Genomic DNA, 19,008 nt, shown 5'->3' on the forward strand with positions numbered 1-19,008 from the left:
TTCTCAAAGAACCAGTCTTTGCCAAGACTGGTTTAAGACTGGTTCTTTGAGAATTCTTGACCCTGAGATGGAGAGCCTCATGCTCTACCGACGTGGAGGGGGGTGCAGAGGGTATGTGAGAGAGGGGGACAAGTACACAATTTCCTGTACTCAGAATTGCCCGTTGCGCCTCTGCGTGAGTCAGCGTTCCGGGCCAATCATGTAAACCACTTTGAGCTCCCCTTGGGGGGGGGGAGGTGGGGTCTACAGACGAAACTCAAAAAATTAGAGTATCATGGAAAAGTCACTAATTCAACTTCACTAATTTCACTAATTCAACTTCAAAGGTGAAACTAATATTTGAGATAGATTCATGACATGCGAAGCGAGATATGTCAAGCCTTGATTTGTTATCATTGCGATGATCATGGCATACAGCTGATGAAAACCCCAACAATCTTAGAATATTAGAAATATTAGAATATTAGAAATTAGAATATTCAAGGAAATCAGCAAAACAAGGATTGCAAATCGAGCAAGACTGGACCTCTGAGAAGTAGAAGCTTATCTTGCTTTGCATGTCGTGAGTCGATCTCATATATTAGGTTCACCTTTTAAGTTGAATTACTGGAATCAATGAACTTTTCCACGATGTTCTAATTTTTCGAGTTTCACCTGTAAATGCAACAGATAAATAAGAAAAATAAACAGCAGCACTCAGAGCAGACCCATTGAAATCAACAGATCGCGCCCCATGTTGGTGCTGCTGAGAGCAGACCAAGGGGCAAGGCAAACTTCATCCCACATGCTCCAAATGGGTCTACTTTCAAGTAACACTGGATGCAATGCACTGTTGTTTTTAAACTGAGTTTTCTCCTGCGGCTGAATAGTTGGAAAACATAACATTGGGGTTGGGGGAGGAGAGAAAGTGTAAGAAAATAAAATAAAAAGTAGGGTTTTGCTTTGGTTTTTTTGCAGGGAAAGGGGGAGAAAAGATGGCTTCTTAACTGGCACCACATTTCACTAAAGCTGATTCGGCAGGCCAGATGTTCTCGCTCTGACAGACAGCAGCAACCCCCCCCCCCCCCACGCACTTCACAGGGCCAAAAGGCTGTTAGAGAGAGTACAACAATAACACCGTCCACATTTGCCAATGCTAATATATTTGCTGTTGCAGGGTCTTTGCAGAGGAGAAGGGGCTCCGAAATCTGTACTAAAGGAGCAGAAATCTCTTTTTATTAAGCCCTAATCGTTTGCTCCTAATCGTCAAGACCCAAACTTGGAAAAATGTACACACACGAACACACAATGCGCTTGCAACTTTCCCCCGCTTTCAATCAGACTGGTTTAAATTCTATAGTGTTTTTAAATCTATCACATGGTTTTTCTTTCTGCGTCCCCCCCCCCATTTTCTCCCCTCTCCATTGGCCATCCTTTGTTCATTAAGGATCTAGGAGGGGGTTGAGACAAGGTGGGGGGAAGGGAGGCTGAAAATGGTTAAGCGAACATCTCCCCCCCCCCTTTTTTTTAAAAAAATAGCAAATTCTTGGAAATTTATTTCACCCACTCTACTGAATTCCCCCTTTTAAGCCAGACAACCCTCGTTTAAATTAGGGGGGCGCCGTTTGCCAAAGTTCTGCTGAAGAGTTTATTCTGTGGACTTGAACATTTGGTAAGCAACACACATCAGATAATGAACGGCTGGATTATGTTATTTATTTTTAAAGTGGTGTTGGGTGGGTGGGTGGGGGGTAAAGGAGGAAGAGAGATCAGAATCCAGCTTTTAACAGGTTCAGAAAACAACAACTTAGAGAGGATTTCGCCTCCTAAAATTCACTCCTTGTTGTGCATCAGACAAAAGGCTGGGAGTCGGGAGAGGGAAGGATATACAGAATATCTCTATAGGGCAATTGTGCGGCTGCTCAGTTTTTTAAAAAACAAACAAACCCAAAAACATCCCCCTCAACACACACTCATAATAAAACACACACCCCACCCGCAGTCCTACAGAAAAGCATTCCTCTTTAGTAAGTTTTTTTTTTATTTTCAGAACTTTCCTGACCTCGCTCCTAAAACACAACAGATTCTACACGCAATAGGATGAAGAAGGGGAAGGACGACTCTTCTTCTTCAGTCTCTTGCCCTCCCACCAAAGTCCACCCCCCTCTTAAAATAAAATCCCATAGTTAACTTTGCAGAAAGCGCAAGTTGTTTGCTTGAAAGTTAAGAAGTGAAAGCCAAAATAACAGAAATTGGAGAAGCGATATATATCTGCCTTATAGCCTGGCCTGCTGAAGAGAGAAACCCACTGAAATCGACAAGAATGGAGAAACGGTTAGTTTCAGTGGTTTCTTCCACTTGGCATATATATGCACAGATATGAATTGATGTGTACATGTAGGGACACAGAGAGGACATTTCCAGGCTGAAGCCTTCTAAAGGGAAGCGGAAAAGTGCCCAGTTCTCCCCCCCAAAAAACGATGCGTTTCAAACCCTCAAAACACTCAAAGCGTAGGAGTTTATCTAAACTGCTGTCTCCAAATGCCAGGAACCAGAACAAAAGGCGCGAGTGGTTTTTCCAAAGCAAATGGAAGCGAGAGGATTCAAAAACGCACACCGTTAATTTAATTTTGTTTTGTTTTTGAGAGCAGGGCTGGGTGGGCTGGGGTGGGCAGGGGGGTGGGAAACGGGTCTGCAAAGAAAATAAAGAAAGCCAACTGGCTCCTATGCCCCCACCCTGTAAAATGGGGGTGTAAGGGGGTGGGCAGAGATCTGTTCCTCCTATGGCTTTTCTCAACTTGCAAAACAAAAGACCCCCTTCGTCAGGGTAGCAATGGTGGAGAAGAGGTGGGTGTTTTTAAAAAATTGGAGGGGGAAGGAGGGAGGGTAAAAGTTGAGAGCCATTTGCGAGAAACAGGGCAAAAACGGGCAATTTGAGCATCCGTTTGCATCTGGGATTAGGCGAAGAAGCCAAACTATACAGAGATACATTGTTTTAAGTAAATAAAAAAACATTCAGGACTCACCCTGCGAGAAAGCAATTTTCTCCATCAATGCATGGCAGTGTTGTCTGTCCCCTCTTTTAAAGAACCGGGGTGGGGGGGTGGGGGGGCGCGTTTAGGAAAAGAGGGGGCTCAGAAGTCCAGCGTCCTGGAGGAGCCCCCGTTCAGTTAATCCAAACTTGGAAAGTTTTGAGAGCTGGAGAGGGAGTGAGAGAGAAGGAGAAGGGAGTAGTGGCCAGGCTCTGGGCGGTGGGAGGGGCTGGAGGGGGGGCCCCACCGGAGAAGGGAATGGGGAGGAGCCCAGAGAGGAGGAATGAAAGGGGGGCACAGCGAGAGGAGAGAGAGAGAGAGAGGCCTTTTCACAGCACTCTGTTTTTCCATAGGAGACTTTCAAAAAGTTGCTTGCAAACGTGCATTTCCGGGGAGGGGGGCGAAAGCAAAAGGGCAGGTCTCCCAGAATCGTCGAGTCGGAAGGGGACCCCATTAGGTCATCTAGTCCAACCCCCTGCAATGCAGAAATCTCAACATGGCAGATAGACCTCTCCTTATAAAGCTCCAAGGGAGAAGTCGTCTCGCCACGTCTCCTGGGAGTCAGGTCCGCAGTCAAACAGCTCTTACTCACGGAAGGGGCGCCCTCAGCCCCGGCTGGTCAGAGGGGAAGGGGCTGCCCTCTGTGCATGCCCAGGCACACTCTCGCAGGGCTTTTTGCAGAGGTGAAATCCACCAAACACCACACAAAGCAGCGTCAGGGCACCTTAAGAGTTAGCAAATTCACTGTCCCCCTGCCCCCACTTTTGTGGCCTATGCACTCATGCCATGCGAAACTTTTTGTTGTTTAGTCATTTAGTCGTGTCCGCCTCTTTGTGACCCCCTGGACCAGAGCACGCCAGGCCCTCCTGTCTTCCACTGCCTCCCACAGTTTGGTCAGACTCATGCTGGTAGTTTCGAGAACACTGTCCCACCATCTCGTCCTCTGTCCTCCCCTTCTCCTTGTGCCCTCCATCTTTCCCAACATCAGGGTCTTTTCCAGGGAGTCTTCTCTTCTCATGAGGTGGCCAAAGTATTGGAGCCTCAGCTTCACGATCTGACCTTCCAGTGAGTACTCAGGGCTGATTTCCTTCAGAATGGAATAGGTTTGTTCTTCTTGCAGTCCATGGGACTCTCAAGAGTCTCCTCTAGCACCAAAATTCAAAAGCATCCATTCTTCGGCGATCAGCCTTTTTTATGGTCCAGCTCTCACTTCCATACATCACTACTGGGGAAACCATAGCTTTAACTAGACGGACCTTTGTTGGCAAGGTGATGTCTCTACTTTTTAAGATGCTGTCTAGGTTTGTCAATGCGAAACTTGCTCTATAACAATTTTGCTCCTATTTTAAGATGCCGTCGGACTCTTTCATTGCCTGCTTTTTACGTTGTTTTCCTCCACTTCCCATTTTACCCTCGCAACAACAGCCCTATGAGGTAGACTAAGATGAGAGGGGCTGAATGAAAATGAATGTATTGCCTAGAATGTTGTTTTTGTTCCAAACATTGCAAATAGTGGATAAGATGGACTGTTTCAAGAAATGGCAGAAAGATATTTCTAAATTTGTCTGGCAGGGCAAGAAGCCTAGAATAAAATTTAAGATATTAACTGATGCGAAAGAAAGGGGCGGATTTGCCCTGCCAGACCTTAAACTGTACTATGAATCAGCAGCTTTCTGCTGGTTGAAAGAATGGCTACTTCTGGAGAATACTGACATTTTGGATTTAGAAGGTTTTGACAGTTTTTTTGGATGGCATGCATATCTGTGGTACGACAAGGTAAAAGTTCACAAGGGCTTTAAAAATCATATTGTCAGGAAAGCACTATATAATGTCTGGATTAGATATAAAGATTTGCTGGAAAGTAAAACTCCAAGGTGGTTGTCGCCAATGGAGGCAAAAGCTGTTAAAAAACTAAATATGGAGGTCAATTGGCCGAGATATTGGGAAATTTTGGAGCAAGAGGGAGACAGATTGAAATTGCAAAGTTTTGACAAGTTAAAAGGGAAAGTGAGAGACTGGCTTCATTACTATCAGATAATGGAAGTCTTTAAATTAGACAGGAAAGTTGGCTTCCAGGTGGAAAAATAAAAAATAGAAACTGAATTGTTAGAGCCCAGTACTAAGAATTTGTCAAGAATGTATAATTTGCTGTTGAAATGGAACACACAAGATGAAATGGTTAAATCTGCAATGATTAAATGGGCGCAGGACATTGGTCATGACATTATGTTTGCTGACTGGGAAAAGTTATGGACCACCGGGATGAAATTTACGGCATGTAATGCCTTGAGAGAAAATATTATGAAAATGATTTATAGGTGGTACATGACCCCAGTCAAACTTGCAAAAATCTATCATTTGCCCGAGAATAAATGTTGGAAGTGTAAAGAAACAGAAGGAACATTCTTTCACCTTTGGTGGACGTGCCCAAGGATTAAGGCTTTCTGGGAACTGATCTATAATGAACTGAAAAAGGTACTTAAGTACACTTTCCCTAAGAAACCAGAGGCCTTTCTCCTGGGCATGGTCGGCCAATTGGTGTTAAAGAAGGATAGAACCTTTTTTATGTATGCTACAACAGCAGCAAGAATACTCATCGCAAAGTACTGGAAGACACAAGACCTACCCACCGTGGAAGAGTGGCAGATGAAAGTGATTGACTATATGGGATTGGCAGAGATGACGAGCAGAATCCGAGACCAGGGAAGAGCTACGGCGGAAGAGGACTGGAAAAAATTTAAAGACTATCTAAAGAAACATTTAAAAATTAGAGAATGATATATTGATGTTGGATGAGAAAAATAGGGGTTAACAGCAATAATGGTTAAGTTAAAGAAAATGAGTGTTATTATAATTAAGTTGAAAGTAAGGGAGGGATTTGTTAATTAATTAATTCGACACGAGAATGCAGAAAGGGGAGGTATGAGGAAGTCGGGAGAGTAAGGAATATGAAATTAAGAGTGTGAAATTATACATGTTATATGTTTTTTCTATTGTTATGTTTTGTGTGTTATGATAAAAATCTGTGGAAAATTTAATAAAAATTATTATTTAAAAAAAAATAAGATGAGAGGGGCTGGGCCCCACACACAGCAAGCTTCACAGCCGAGTGGGGATTCGAACCCTGGTCTTCCAGGTCCTAGGCCCAGGCTTCCTCAACCTCGGCCCTCCAGATATTTTGGGACTACAATTCCCATCATCCCTGGCCACTGGTCCTGCTAGCTAGGGATCATGGGAGTTGTAGGCCAAAAACATCTGGAGGGCTGAGGTTGAGGAAGCCTGTCCTAGCCCAACACACTAACCGCTGGCTCTCGTATGCCCAGAGGGTGTGGAAAACTCGCTTCTGAGGCCAAGTTCAGAGCTGTTTCCCTCCCAGAGCAGAGAAGCATGGGACATAAACGTAGCACATTAAATCTAACGGCCTAAAATATATTTTTGTTGGGGCTTCAGAATTAGATGCAGGAAGCCCCGAGTTTTATATAAAAACAAAAACAAAAGAAAAACAACAGGCACCTTAGATGCAATTGTGCATCTCTCATCTGGTCAACGCGATGTTCTCCAGATGTTGGGATGGGAACTGTGGTCCAGCAACATCTGGGGAGAACCACCCTTTGGTGGCCTGCAGTTTCATGCTAGAACTATTGGCATATTAAGGTTAATAATAATAATAATAATAATAATAATAATAATAATTTATTATTTATACCCCGCCCATCTGGCTGGGTTTCCCCAGGTTGCAGCATCCAAAATGAGAAGACCTGTACGGCTTTCAAACTGCCTTAGGTGAGGCAACGGGTGGGGTGGGGGACAAACTGGACCCCCGCCCCCTAAAGGCAACCCCCCCACCCAGGATAGTGTCTACATGAAACGAGCAAGACCCAAGTTCGAATCCAGTTGCTGGTTAACGCATGCTGCATGACACATCTCTCCACTGAGCCTGCCTCAGAGGGCAATGCAGTGGATCACAATGGAACTATACAAATAGAGTTTTGTTGACTTTTACAAAACAAATCCCCACCCCAAAAGAGCTTAAAAGCGCTGCCTGGATCGGTGAAGCCTGGATCGAGCCTTGAGAGAGTTGAGAATCTCTGCAGAGAAGAAGAGTTACCGTTGGTTGAAGAATGGAGGATGAAGTTAATGGACTATGCAGAATTACCGTATTTTTTGCACCATAACACTCACTTTTTTCCTCCTAGAAAATAAGGGGAAATGTCTGTGCGTGTTATGGAGTGAATGCCTGCGGGTGGCGGGGGTGGGGATCTGCTGCAGTCGTGAGCAGAGGATCCATGGTTCCCCTTCCTTCCTTCCTCCATGGTTACAAAGCATGGATCCACATGGATCCTCAGGATTTTTGCATTGGGCTACTCCAAACTCACTGTCAGATCGCATGTCTGTGGCCACAGCATGAACCACAAAAATCATATATCCACTATTTCGTTTAGAATATTTTCTTTCTTGTTTTCCTCCTCTAAAAACTACGTGCGTGTTATGGTCTGGTGCGTGTTATAGAGCGAAAAATACGGTAGATAAACTAACAGGAAGGATTTGAAACCGCGAGCCCAGAAATTCATGGAAGACTGGAGTAAATTTACGGACTATTTGAAAAGTAATTGTGAAGAACAGACGACATTTGTAGGGTTGCAAGAAGTTTCGTGAGGAGTATTACTAGAAGTATTGTAAAAATGGACAAGGGGGAGGAAGATTTGTTAAGAGATGTAAAGGCAATATAAAATTAAGAAATGCATAAGAAGTGGTTAAAAGGGTGGATCATCAGAGGTGCTGATGGAAGTCTAAAAAGATTGCATAAGTGATAAGTTTTGTAGTACATTTTATAATTTATATGTTAAAATTAATAAAAAATATTATAAAAAAAGAGAATCTCTGCAGTTTTTAACCCAGGAAAGTGAGGGGGAAATTTGGGGGACACAAATGTTTGTCCCCTCCAGACAAACACACACACACATACAGAGAGAGAGAGAGAGAGAGAGAGAAACACATAAAGCTTTAAAGGGAATCTTCTGAAGCGTAGAAGGAATGTTAAGTTTTTCTGCACCACAGCTGTCTGAAGTGGCTAAGATTTCCAAGTTCGCCCCCAAGCCGCATTTTTTCCCAAGGCTGTAGGGGCTGTAGATAAAACGCTGGCATTTGTATTTATCCCACGCTCCTTCGATACGCTGTTTGTTGCCATTGCTTTAAATAAAAAATAAAAAATGGATCAAACGGCCTTTTGGAGCAGGATCATCTCATACTTCTAAGCCCTATGATAACGGAAGCAAACCCTGCAGCGTTTAGTAAGCCAAGGGGTTGCCTTGGCCACCTTCTCACTGTGCGTTTGGTCACCGTCCTCCGCCCGGGCTTAGGGTGGGGTACATAGCTGCTCCCTGCCCCTATAATTTGACCCTCACCACACCCCTGTAGTGTAGGTCAAACTGTGTGCCAGGCTGCAGATCACCCAGAGGCTGAGTGATGCTTCAAACCTGTGTCACCCTGGTCTCTTAACCACTGCACCTCACTGGGCTACGACTCTGGGGTTGCGGCGCTCATCTCGCTTTATTGGCCGAGGGAGCTGGCGTACAGCTTCTGGGTCATGTGGCCAGCAGGACTAAGCCGCATCTGGTGAACCAGAGCAGCGCACGGAAACGCTGTTTACCTTCCCGCTGGAATGGTACCTATTTATCTACTTGCACTTTAAGGTGCTTTCAAACTGCTAGGTTGGCAGGAGCAGGGACCGTGTCGCAGGGATTCGAACCGCCAACCTTCTGATCGGCAAACCCTAGGTTCAAAGCGCCACCCACGTCCTACATGGTTGCAATTGGACCTGCACCAGTCTCAAAACACGCCTGGCGCCTGGGGAATTTCTGGCGCTGGTCTGGAAGGCCACAGATTCCTCCTCCCCCTCTGGGCCTAGTTCAGTGGTTCTCAAACTCTTTTCTTTGGGTCACACTTTTGGAACAAAAAATTTGCTCGGGCCACATCAGATTTCTTGATTGGTAAGAAATGCATTAGAAAACAAAGTGAAACAATTCCTAGCAGTGCTTGATTTATAACGTAGAACACAACTGCTTTATGATTGTGGGACACCCGGAAAGTATAAAACAATGCAGAGGAATAATTCCCTAAATATAATTATAAACAACAGCTAGGATTGTCCTCCGTTTCGCTTGATGCCCTTGCTCTCGTCTTGAAAGGGTATCTATCAGTATTCTGCAAATAAAACAAATTACAGTGGTACCTCGGGTTACATACGCTTCAGGTTACAGACGCTTCAGATTACGGACTCCACTAACCCAGAAATAGTACCTCGGATTAAGAACTTTACCTCAGGATGAGAACAGAAATTGTGCAGCGGCAGAGGGAGGCCCCATTAGCTAAAGTGTTGCCTCAGGTTAAGAACAGTTTCAGGTTAAGAACGGACCTTCGGAACGAATAAAGTACCTAACCAGAGGTACCACAGTAAAAAGGTAAAGGTACCCCTGCCCGTACGGGCCAGTCTTGACAGACTCTGGGGTTGTGCGCCCATCTCACTTAAGAGGCCAGGGGCCAGCGCTGTCCGGAGACACTTCCGGGTCACGTGGCCAGCGTGACATTGCTGCTCTGGCGAGCCAGAGCCGCACACGGAAACGCCGTTTACCTTCCTGCCAGAGCGGTACCTATTTATCTACTTGCACCCGGAGGTGCTTTCGAACTGCTAGGTTGGCAGGCGCTGGGACCGAGCAGCGGGAGCGCACCCCGCCGCAGGGATTCGAACCGCCGACCTTTCGATCGGCAAGCCCTAGGCGCTGAGGCTTTAACCCACAGTACCTTGATGCTATACTACACTACACTGAAATATTTAAATGTTTATTTGCATGTGCTTGAATCTTCCTGCCACACTTCCCAGTGTGGCACACCTGGAGAGTGGATCTGCTTCAGCGGTGAGCCGAACAGAGCCACCACGTTCAGAGCGGCAAATTTCGGCTAAACATCGGGGGTGATGTCTTAACAGTAAAGAGCTGCTTTGATGCTGGAACAAGCTCCCTTGAGAGGTGATCTCCTTCACTGGAGATCTCCAAAGCAGAAGCTGGTATCCCGCTCCTGTTGTGGACAATGTGGCTGCAGGAATTCAGAGCAGGAGACTAGAGGACCTCAAAAGACCCAACACAAAAACACCCTGCCAATAATTTGTTTATTTCTCTGCTAGGAGGTTAGCGGCGGGTCAAAGTGTCAGAGACAAAGCAAGTCTGTTTAGCAGTCCAGTGGAAAAAATGATGTTTACAACTGCCCAGGCTCTTGGAGAATACTGGAGTTTCGCACTCCTGTCTCTCCCGGCTTAAGTCACATGTGACGGATCTTCACATTGCCATTTGGGAGTGTGCTGGCTGTGCTCAGATGGAGCCATGCTTTTCTGAACACCTGAAACCACGGGAGGGGGCTCTCGTGCCCAGGTGCCAAATGGCTCCTTGAACCAAGGTTAGTCGCCAAAACGGAATGTCTAGTTGCCATTTGGGGGCGGAAAGAAAGCTCAAAAATCTCATTTTCCAAATGACAGGCTGTGATTAAAAAGGTAAAGGGACCCCTGACCATTAGGTCCAGTCGTGGCCGACTCTGGGGTTGCGGCGCTCATCTCGCTTTATTGGCCGAGGGAGCCGGCGTACAGCTTCCGGGTCATGTGGCCAGCATGACTAAGCTGCTTCTGGCGAACCAGAGCAGCGCACGGAAACGCTGTTTACCTTCCCACCGGAGCAGTACCTATTTATCTCGCAGTTAAACATCTGGCTAGTTCAGAGGACAACCTTGAGCTAGGTTTAAGAGCTTTGAGGACGTAAAGAAGCAAAGTTACAGGGAGGCTTCACATATACATCGGCCTCTTTTTATCTTTTTTTTAAAAAAATAATATTTATTACTTTTCCAACAATTTAAACACTACAAAAAAGAACAATACAATACAATGCAAAAACACTACATAACACTAACACATTAAACTAACAAAACAAAAGCAATTTAAAACACATCAAATAATTTCAGTATCTTATCTTTCATTCACTTATTTCCGCAACCTCCTCACACCTTTTGTATTCCACTTCTGTTAATTGTTTCAGCAATTCCTTTCCATCTTCCTCTGTTTTCAATCCTATAATTATCTTAACACATTCTAACCTTATTTTTTCCTTTAATACTCTATTAATCTATTTATACTTAATTCCTTATAACATTTCTACTAAAGCCATATAACTTCATTCCAACATTTTTCTAACATTCATTAATTTTACAAAATTTCCGTAAATAATCTTTAAACTTTTTCCAATCTTCTTCCACCGAATCGGCCTCTTTTTATCAATGGGGACACGGACCATTCATAACATAAGAATATTCTCCACAGCTGTGAGCAGGGCAGTGGGGGAAGTGAAGAAAAGCGACAACAATTAATTATAACGCTGTTCAATGTTCCTGCTCAAGGCTGCACAGAAAAAGCATTTTGGTTCCTGAGATTCATTCCGATTGTGCAGATAAAATATAACGAACAGAAATCTACAGGATGTGTGTGAAGACGGTCAAGATCCAATGATCTCCAGGCATGCACCTCCGGGTGGAGGAGATGTCTTCTAGCGCCCAGGCATCTTCGCTTGACCACAAATGGAAGGTAATCAGGTGCGAAATTAAAAGACGCCTGCTTCTTGGGAGAAAAGCAATGACAAACCTAAAAAGGTAAAGGTAAAGGTACCCCTGCCCGTACGGGCCAGTCTTGACAGACTCTGGGGTTGTGCGCCCATCTCACTTAAGAGGCCAGGGGCCAGCGCTGTCCGGAGACACTTCCGGGTCACGTGGCCAGCGTGACATTGCTGCTCTGGCCAGAGCCAGAGCCAGAGCCAGAGCTGCACACGGAAACGCCGTTTACCTTCCCGCTGGTAAGCGGTCCCTATTTATCTACTTGCACCCGGAGGTGCTTTCGAACTGCTAGGTTGGCAGGCGCTGGGACCGAGCAGCGGGAGCGCACCCCGCCGCAGGGATTCGAACCACCGACCTTTCAATCGGCAAGTCCTAGGCGCTGAGGCTTTAACCCACAGCGCCACCTGCGTCCCACCCAATGACAAACCTAGACAGCATCTTAAAAAGCAGAGACATCACCTTGCCAACAAAGGTCCGTATAGTTAAAGCTCTGGTTTTCCCAGCAGTGATGTATGGAAGTGAGAGCTGGACCATAAAGAAGGCTGATCGCCGAAGAATTGATGCTTTTGAATTCTGGTGCTGGAGGAGACTCTTGAGAGGCCAGACTAGATCACTCTTTGGCATCCCTTACAATGCTGCAATTCAATGATTCGTTGACCTTTCATCCAGGGCTTCCCTGCGCAAAATCTTCTATACAAGATCTCAAAGTAGCTGTCTTATTCCAAAAGAATTTCAGAAATAGACTGAAAAGAGAAGTTGCTGAGTTGCAACTTACTACCAAACTTAAAACCATGGAGAGACCTGGTCTGAATAGAGACATTGGATTCTTATCTCATTATACATGATAAAGCTATTTTTAGTCATCTCACCCCTTGCTTTTTCCCGTAAGACCAATTGCAGTCGTTAACAGCCGTTAACAGGTTTACCACACCTATCAGCCAATCGCCCATTCCTACCAACCTTCTGAGTAATACCCCTCCCCACCCTCTCACTATATATAAGGGTCTGGTGACTTCTGTTTCAGTGTATCTGAAGAAGTGTGCATGCACACGAAAGCTCATACCAAGAACAAACTTAGTTGGTCTCTCAGGTGCCACTGGTCCCATCACCTCCTGGCAAATAGAAGGGGAAGAAATGGAGGCAGTGAGAGATTTTACTTTCTTGGGCTCCATGATCACTGCAGATGGTGACAGCAGTCATGAAATTAAAAGACGCCTGCTTCTTGGGAGAAAAGCAATGACAAACCTAGACAGCATCTTAAAAAGTAGAGACATCACCTTGCCAACAAAGGTCCGTATAGTTAAAGCTCTGGTTTTCCCAGTAGTGATGTATGGAAGTGAGAGCTGGACCATAAAGAAGGCTGATCGCCGAAGAATGGATGCTTTTGAATTCTGGTGCTGGAGGAGACTCTTGAGAGTCCCATGGACTGCAAGAAGATCCAACCTCTCCATTCTGAAGGAAATCAGCCCTGAGTGCTCACTGGAAGGACAGATCCTGAAACTGAGGCTCCAAGACTTTGGCCACCTCATGAGAAGAGAAGACTCCCTGGAAAAGACCCTGATGTTGGGAAAGATGGAGGGCACAAGGAGAAGGGGACGACAGAGGACGAGATGGTGGGACAGTGCTCTCGAAGCTACCAGCATGAGTTTGACCAAACTGGGGAGGCAGTGGAAGACAGTAGTGCCTGGCGTGCTCTGGTCCAGGGGGTCACGAAGAGGCAGACACGACTAAACAACAACAACAATTTCGAATTACAGATAGGTAGCCGTGTTGGTCTGCCATAAAGGTAAAGGTAAAGGTACCCCTGCCCGTACGGGCCAGTCTTGACAGACTCTGGGGTTGTGCGCCCATCTCACTTAAGAGGCCAGGGGCCAGCGCTGTCCGGAGACACTTCCGGGTCACGTGGCCAGCGTGACATCGCTGCTCTGGTGAGCCAGAGCCGCACACGGAAAACGCCGTTTACCTTCCTGCTGGTAAGCGGTCCCTATTTATCTACTTGCACCCGGAGGTGCTTTCGAACTGCTAGGTTGGCAGGCGCTGGGACCGAGCAGCGGGAGCGCACCCCGCCGCAGGGATTCGAACCGCCGACCTATCGATCGGCAAGTCCTAGGCGCTGAGGCTTTAACCCACAGCGCCACCTGCGTCCCGCTTGGTCTGCCATAGTCAAAACAAAAAATTCCTTCCAGTAGCACCTTAAAGACCAACTAAGTTAGTTCTAGGTATGAGCTTTCGTGTGCATGCACACTTTTCAATTTCGAAGACTGCATGGCTGGCACTGTGAGAACAGTGGTCCACTGAACCAGATCAAAACTGAGCCAGATTCGCGCCCCAAATGCAGGCCCACACCCGCGGCAACTCAGACGGATGCAGAAAGCACAAGAAAAACCCCATCAGCAAAAAGAGAAGTGCAGCGATATCAAAAGCCGATAACAGCCACACACACACACACACACACACACACCCTGAACAGGAGAAGCCTCAAGGGGCTGTCTGGCTCCAGGAAGATTAGAAACCAGGTTCCAGGCAGATCTCTCTGGGGAGGAGATTCCGCAGCTGGAGCACCACCTAGGGGAAGATCCCTTCTTTTCACCGTCAACCTCAGATTAGGGAGGCACCCAGGCAGGGATCTCTGTCAGCAGGTCAGAAGATAAGCAGACAGTGATATGGAAGGAAGCAATCTTCCGGGTCCCAACTTTGAAAGTCGGCGGCTGTGCTTTAGGGAGATGGGAAGCAAGTTTCTAGTCCATGGGTAGGCAAACTAAGGACCGGGGGCCGGATCCGGCCCAACTGCCTTCTCAATCCGGCCCGCGGACAGTCCGGGAATCAGCATGTTTTTACACGAGTAGAATGTGTCCTTTTATTTAAAATGCACCTCTGGGTTATTTGTGGGGCCTGACTGGGGTTTTTACATGAGTCGGATGTGTGCTTTGTTTTTAAAAAAATGCATCTCTGGGTTATTTGTGGGGCATAGGAATTCGTTCTCCCCTCCCCCCAAAAAATATAGTCCGGCCCCCCCACAAGGTCTGTGGGACTGTGGACCGGCCCCCTGATGGAAAAGTCTTCTGACCCCTGTTCTAGTCCCCTTGACTCTGAATAAGGAGCTGATTTAAAATACACTGGAACACAGGAAGCTCATTCAGATTCCTTTTGTGTCTGCACTTTAAAGTGCCGTATCAGGGGGGGGGGGAGTGGCCCCAGAATTTTCCCTGCGAAAACCTGCTATTTACTGCTGAATTGGAGCAGGCAGCAAGCCACGGAAAACCCGAAAAAGAAGAAAAAGAAGAAAAGGAAGAAGCACTCTGCCATTGGACCAGGAAAGCGTGGGACACGGATAGGCCCTTATGCCAAGTCAGAGCACTGGTCCATCTAAGCTCAGGAGTGCCCACACTGACTGGCAGCAGCTCCCCAGGATTCCTGGCAGGAGCCTCCCCCAAACTTAACTGGAGATGCCAGGGATCAAACATGGGACATTCTGCATGCAAGGCAGGTGTTCTACCAAGGAGTTACGGCCCTCCCCTTCCCAAGCTCACTTCTGCCTGCACTGACCGGCAGTGGCTCTCAGAGTTTCAGACAGGGGGTCTTACTTCCCGCCCCCCCTCCCTCTCTGGACATGCAGCAGGGGGGCGGGGTGTTGAACCTGGAGCCTTCTGAACACAGAGCAGCCGCTCTGCCACAGAAGTGCCCTTTGATTTGATTTGTGCTTGTAAATGCGCAAAAGATTACTGCAATGCAGAGGGGTTGGACTAGATGACCGCTGGGGTACCCTCCAATTCTATGCATAGCGGGTGAGATGTGGACCTTGCAAAAGCAGCAGTGTTCGGAATTTTGCAGGCGCACTTTGAGATTGGCTGGAACCCTCTAGCTTTCTTAAGCAGGTAAACATTTATTTATCGCATTTATCTCCCACCATTTTCTTCAAGGACTGCACCAGGGTTCTTTAAAATATAAAGTGAAATGAAACGATGATCATCATCATCATCAATATCCCATCACAAAAGGCGCCTAGACACTCCATTGTGACGACTGTGACCCAGGTTTAAGGAGTTTCTAACACTCCAGAGGGACGCGGGTGGCGCTGTGGGTTAAACCACAAAGCCTAGGAATTGCCGATCAGAAGGTCGGCGGTTCGAATCCCTGCGATGGGGTGAGCTCCCGTTGCTCGGTCCCAGCTCCTGCCAACCTAGCAGTTCGAAAGCATGTCAATGTGCAAGTAGATAAATAGGTACCACTCCAGCGGGAAGGTAAACGGCGTTTCCGTGCGCTGCTCTGGTTCGCCAGAAGTGGCTTAGTCCTGCTGGCCACTTGACCCGGAAGCTGTATGCCGGCTCCCTCGGCCAATAAAGCAAGATGAGCACTGCAACCCCAGTTGGCCACGACTGGACCTAATGGTCAGGGGTCCCTTTGCCTTTACCTTAACACTTAGTCCAGGGCTCAGCAAACTTTTTCAGCAGGGGGCCAGTCCATTGTCCCTCAGACCTTGTGGGGGGCTGGATTATATTTTGGAAAAAATAAATAAACGAACAAATTCCTATGCCCCACAAATAACCCAGAGATGCATTTTAGATAAAAGGGCACATTCTACTCATGTAAAAACACGCTGATTCCCAGACCGTCCATGGGCCAGATTTAGAAGGCAATTGGGCCAGATCCGGCCCCCAGGCCTTAGTTTGCCTACCCATGCCTTAGTCCCTTAAAGACAGAGTCCAGCAAACCAAACCGCGCACAAGAGAGCAAGAGAGACAGACAGACAGACAGACAGGAGAGGGATGCCCCTCCACGCCCAGCCAGCGGCCCGAGAGCCCCACTCCCACGCAGGCAACATCAACCCAGCTATTTATTCCTGGTGCCCCCTTAAGTCACACAATCTGTTTCTCTAATGCAGTGAATCCAGGCAAGGAGCTGGGCTGATTCCCACCTCGCTGAAGCCAGATTAAAAGCAGATGATCCCAGCTTTGCTCCAACCTCATTCCAGGGGAGGGTCGGAGGTTACGCAAGAAAGGGGAGGGGAGAGAGTCCAGGGCAGCGGGGGACGAACAGCCATGATCCTAGGGAACCTTTTCGGGAATATCTCTGTTTTGATCGTTTTGTGTACCCCACCTTACTCAAAAAGAGAGAGAAACTCTTGCTTTCCAATCCTCTCACTTAAGTCTGCCCAACTCGCTCTGCCAGCTGCCCGCACCCTGGCGCCCTACAGAACTACAGTTCCCAACAGCATGAACTACATTTCCCAACGGCATGGTGGCGCATGGCAGCAGCTTGTGGGGTGTTAGTAGGAAGGCTGGCCACCCCCTGCTTGAAAAGAACGGCAAAGTGCTCAGAAACACATGGTGCTCGCAGCCACTTTGCTCCCTGGCAGATGCCCAGGTCCACAAACATTTCTGCATCGCCGTCCTAACCACACACACAAACACACACACACACAATTACTTTATTTTTCGCTCTATAAGACGCACCAGACCACAAGACGCACCTCGTTTTTGGAGGAGGAAAACAAGAAAAAAATATTCTGAATCTCAGAAGCCAGAACAGCAAGAGGGATCGCTGGGCAGTGAAAGCAGCAATTCCTCTTGCTGTTCTGGCTTCTGGGATAGCTGCGCAGCCTGCATTCGCTCCGTAAGATGCACACACACATTTCCCCTTACTTTTTAGGAGGGGAAAAGTGAGTCTTATAGAGCAAAAAATACGGTATATTCTCTTTCAAGCATCCCAAACATTATGAGCAGAGAAAGCTGTCCTACACAGGTCGTTCTGGCCCATCAAACCCACTGCTGCCTGCACTGACTGGAAGCATCTCTCCAGACCATGGGCTGATTTAGGTCAGTACGGTCTTCTCTGACAGGTAACAGCACTCTAGATTTTAAGGCAGGGCTCTCTTCCAGTCCTACGTGGAGATTCCCCTCGGGGGGCAGAACCCAGAACCTATTGACTCCAGGCAAGTTCTCGGCCAGTAAGCTTTTGAGCTTCCCTTAAAAAAAATAAACGCAAAACTCCAGTGCTCATGTTTGTGTGACTAAAGGACAGGTTGGAACAGGAGCATAGAACAGTGTCTTATACGGAGTCAGGTTCCTGGCCTATCTAGATGAGTATTGCCAGTGCGGGCTCTCCAGGGTTTCGGACAGTCTCTCCCTTAAAGCAAGTTTCTAGTTCTCATGGGTATGAATGAAGGTGCATTGCAGTAATCCAGCCTGCAGGCCACCAATGCATTGAGTTAAAGAGACTAGGCTGTCTACCAGCTCCATCTGGTACGCAGGATGAGACCCTCCCTGCCCGCAGATTGTCTCGCCAGAGTGGTGCATGCTCTAGTTATCTCCCGCTTGGACTACTGCAATGCGCAATATGTGGGGCTACCTTTGAAGGTGACTCAAACTGAAATGAATCCAGAATGCGGCAGCTAGACTGGTGACTGGGAGCGGCCGCCAGGGCCATGTAACACTGGTCCTGAGAGATCTGCATTGGCTCCCAGTACGTTTCCAAGCACAATTCAAAGTGTTGGTGCTGACCTTGAAAGCCCTAAGCGGCCTCAGCCCAGTCTACCAGAAGAAGCATCTCCACCTCCATCGTTCAGCCCAGACACTGAGGTCCAGCGCTGAGGGCCTTCTGGTGGTTCCCTCATTGCGAGAAGTGAGGTTACAGGGAACCAGACAGAGGGCCTTCTCGGTGGTGGTGCCCGCCCTAGGGAACACCCCCCTTCAGATGTGAAGGAAATAGGCAGCTATATTCTTTTTAAAAGACATCTGAAGGCAGCCCTGTTTAGGGAAATTTTTAATATTTAATGCTGTATTGTTTTTAACACTTTATTGGGAGCCGCCCAGAGTGGCTGGGGTATAAAAATATATATTATTATTATTATTATTATTATTATTATTATTATTATTGACTGTCCCGGTCCACAAACAGCTGCGGCTTTTTTTACCAGGCAAAGCTGGCATTTTCCAGCCAGTGGCATATTCTAAGTATTTCCACAGTGTGTTGCAATAATCGAATCTAGCTGCAAATGAAAGAAATCTGACTTTACGAAAATGGGTTTCTACACACCCTAACTGCGGCCAAAAGGGTTGCATTGATGAACTGGAAGAATAAAGACAAGGTCCTCTTTCGACGCGATTCCCTTTAATCAATGGATTGACAGCCTGGGAACACTTGCAACGTACGAACCGATTGTCTACGGACGTAGACTTTGTTTGGACAAATATATTGATATCTGGAAAAAGGTTTATGCATAATGTAGTGAGTTATTAGTAACCATATATTATTAGGATAATAATATCACTTATATCTATATAATAATCTATAGCAACGAAATCGACTTTACTAAATGCATTCCACTATCTCTTTCCCCCTCTTTTTCCAC

At 46.9% G+C, this 19,008-nt stretch overlaps 1 protein-coding gene across 14 annotated transcripts in view; it reads right to left on the reverse strand.

Moving 5' to 3' along the window:
• The window catches only part of PTPRS (protein tyrosine phosphatase receptor type S), a 327,352-nt gene that overhangs the window by 262,029 nt on the left and 46,315 nt on the right, over positions 1-19,008 (reverse strand). For 5 of the 14 annotated variants that reach the window (XM_079960400.1, XM_079960401.1, XM_079960404.1 and 2 more), the window contains exon 2: positions 3,006-3,177. The exons of 2 other annotated variants lie outside the window; for them this stretch is intronic. The gene's annotated coding sequence lies outside the window, so the exon portion shown is untranslated. Of the gene's footprint in view, positions 1-3,005; positions 3,202-19,008 lie in introns of those variants that run through there. 7 more of the 14 variants (XM_079960409.1, XM_079960408.1, XM_079960410.1 and 4 more) reach the window with 3 other exon arrangements.

Source organism: Podarcis cretensis, assembly GCF_951804945.1.
Source record: "Podarcis cretensis genome assembly, chromosome: 18".
In the NCBI taxonomy this organism is placed as follows: domain Eukaryota; kingdom Metazoa; phylum Chordata; class Lepidosauria; order Squamata; family Lacertidae; genus Podarcis; species Podarcis cretensis.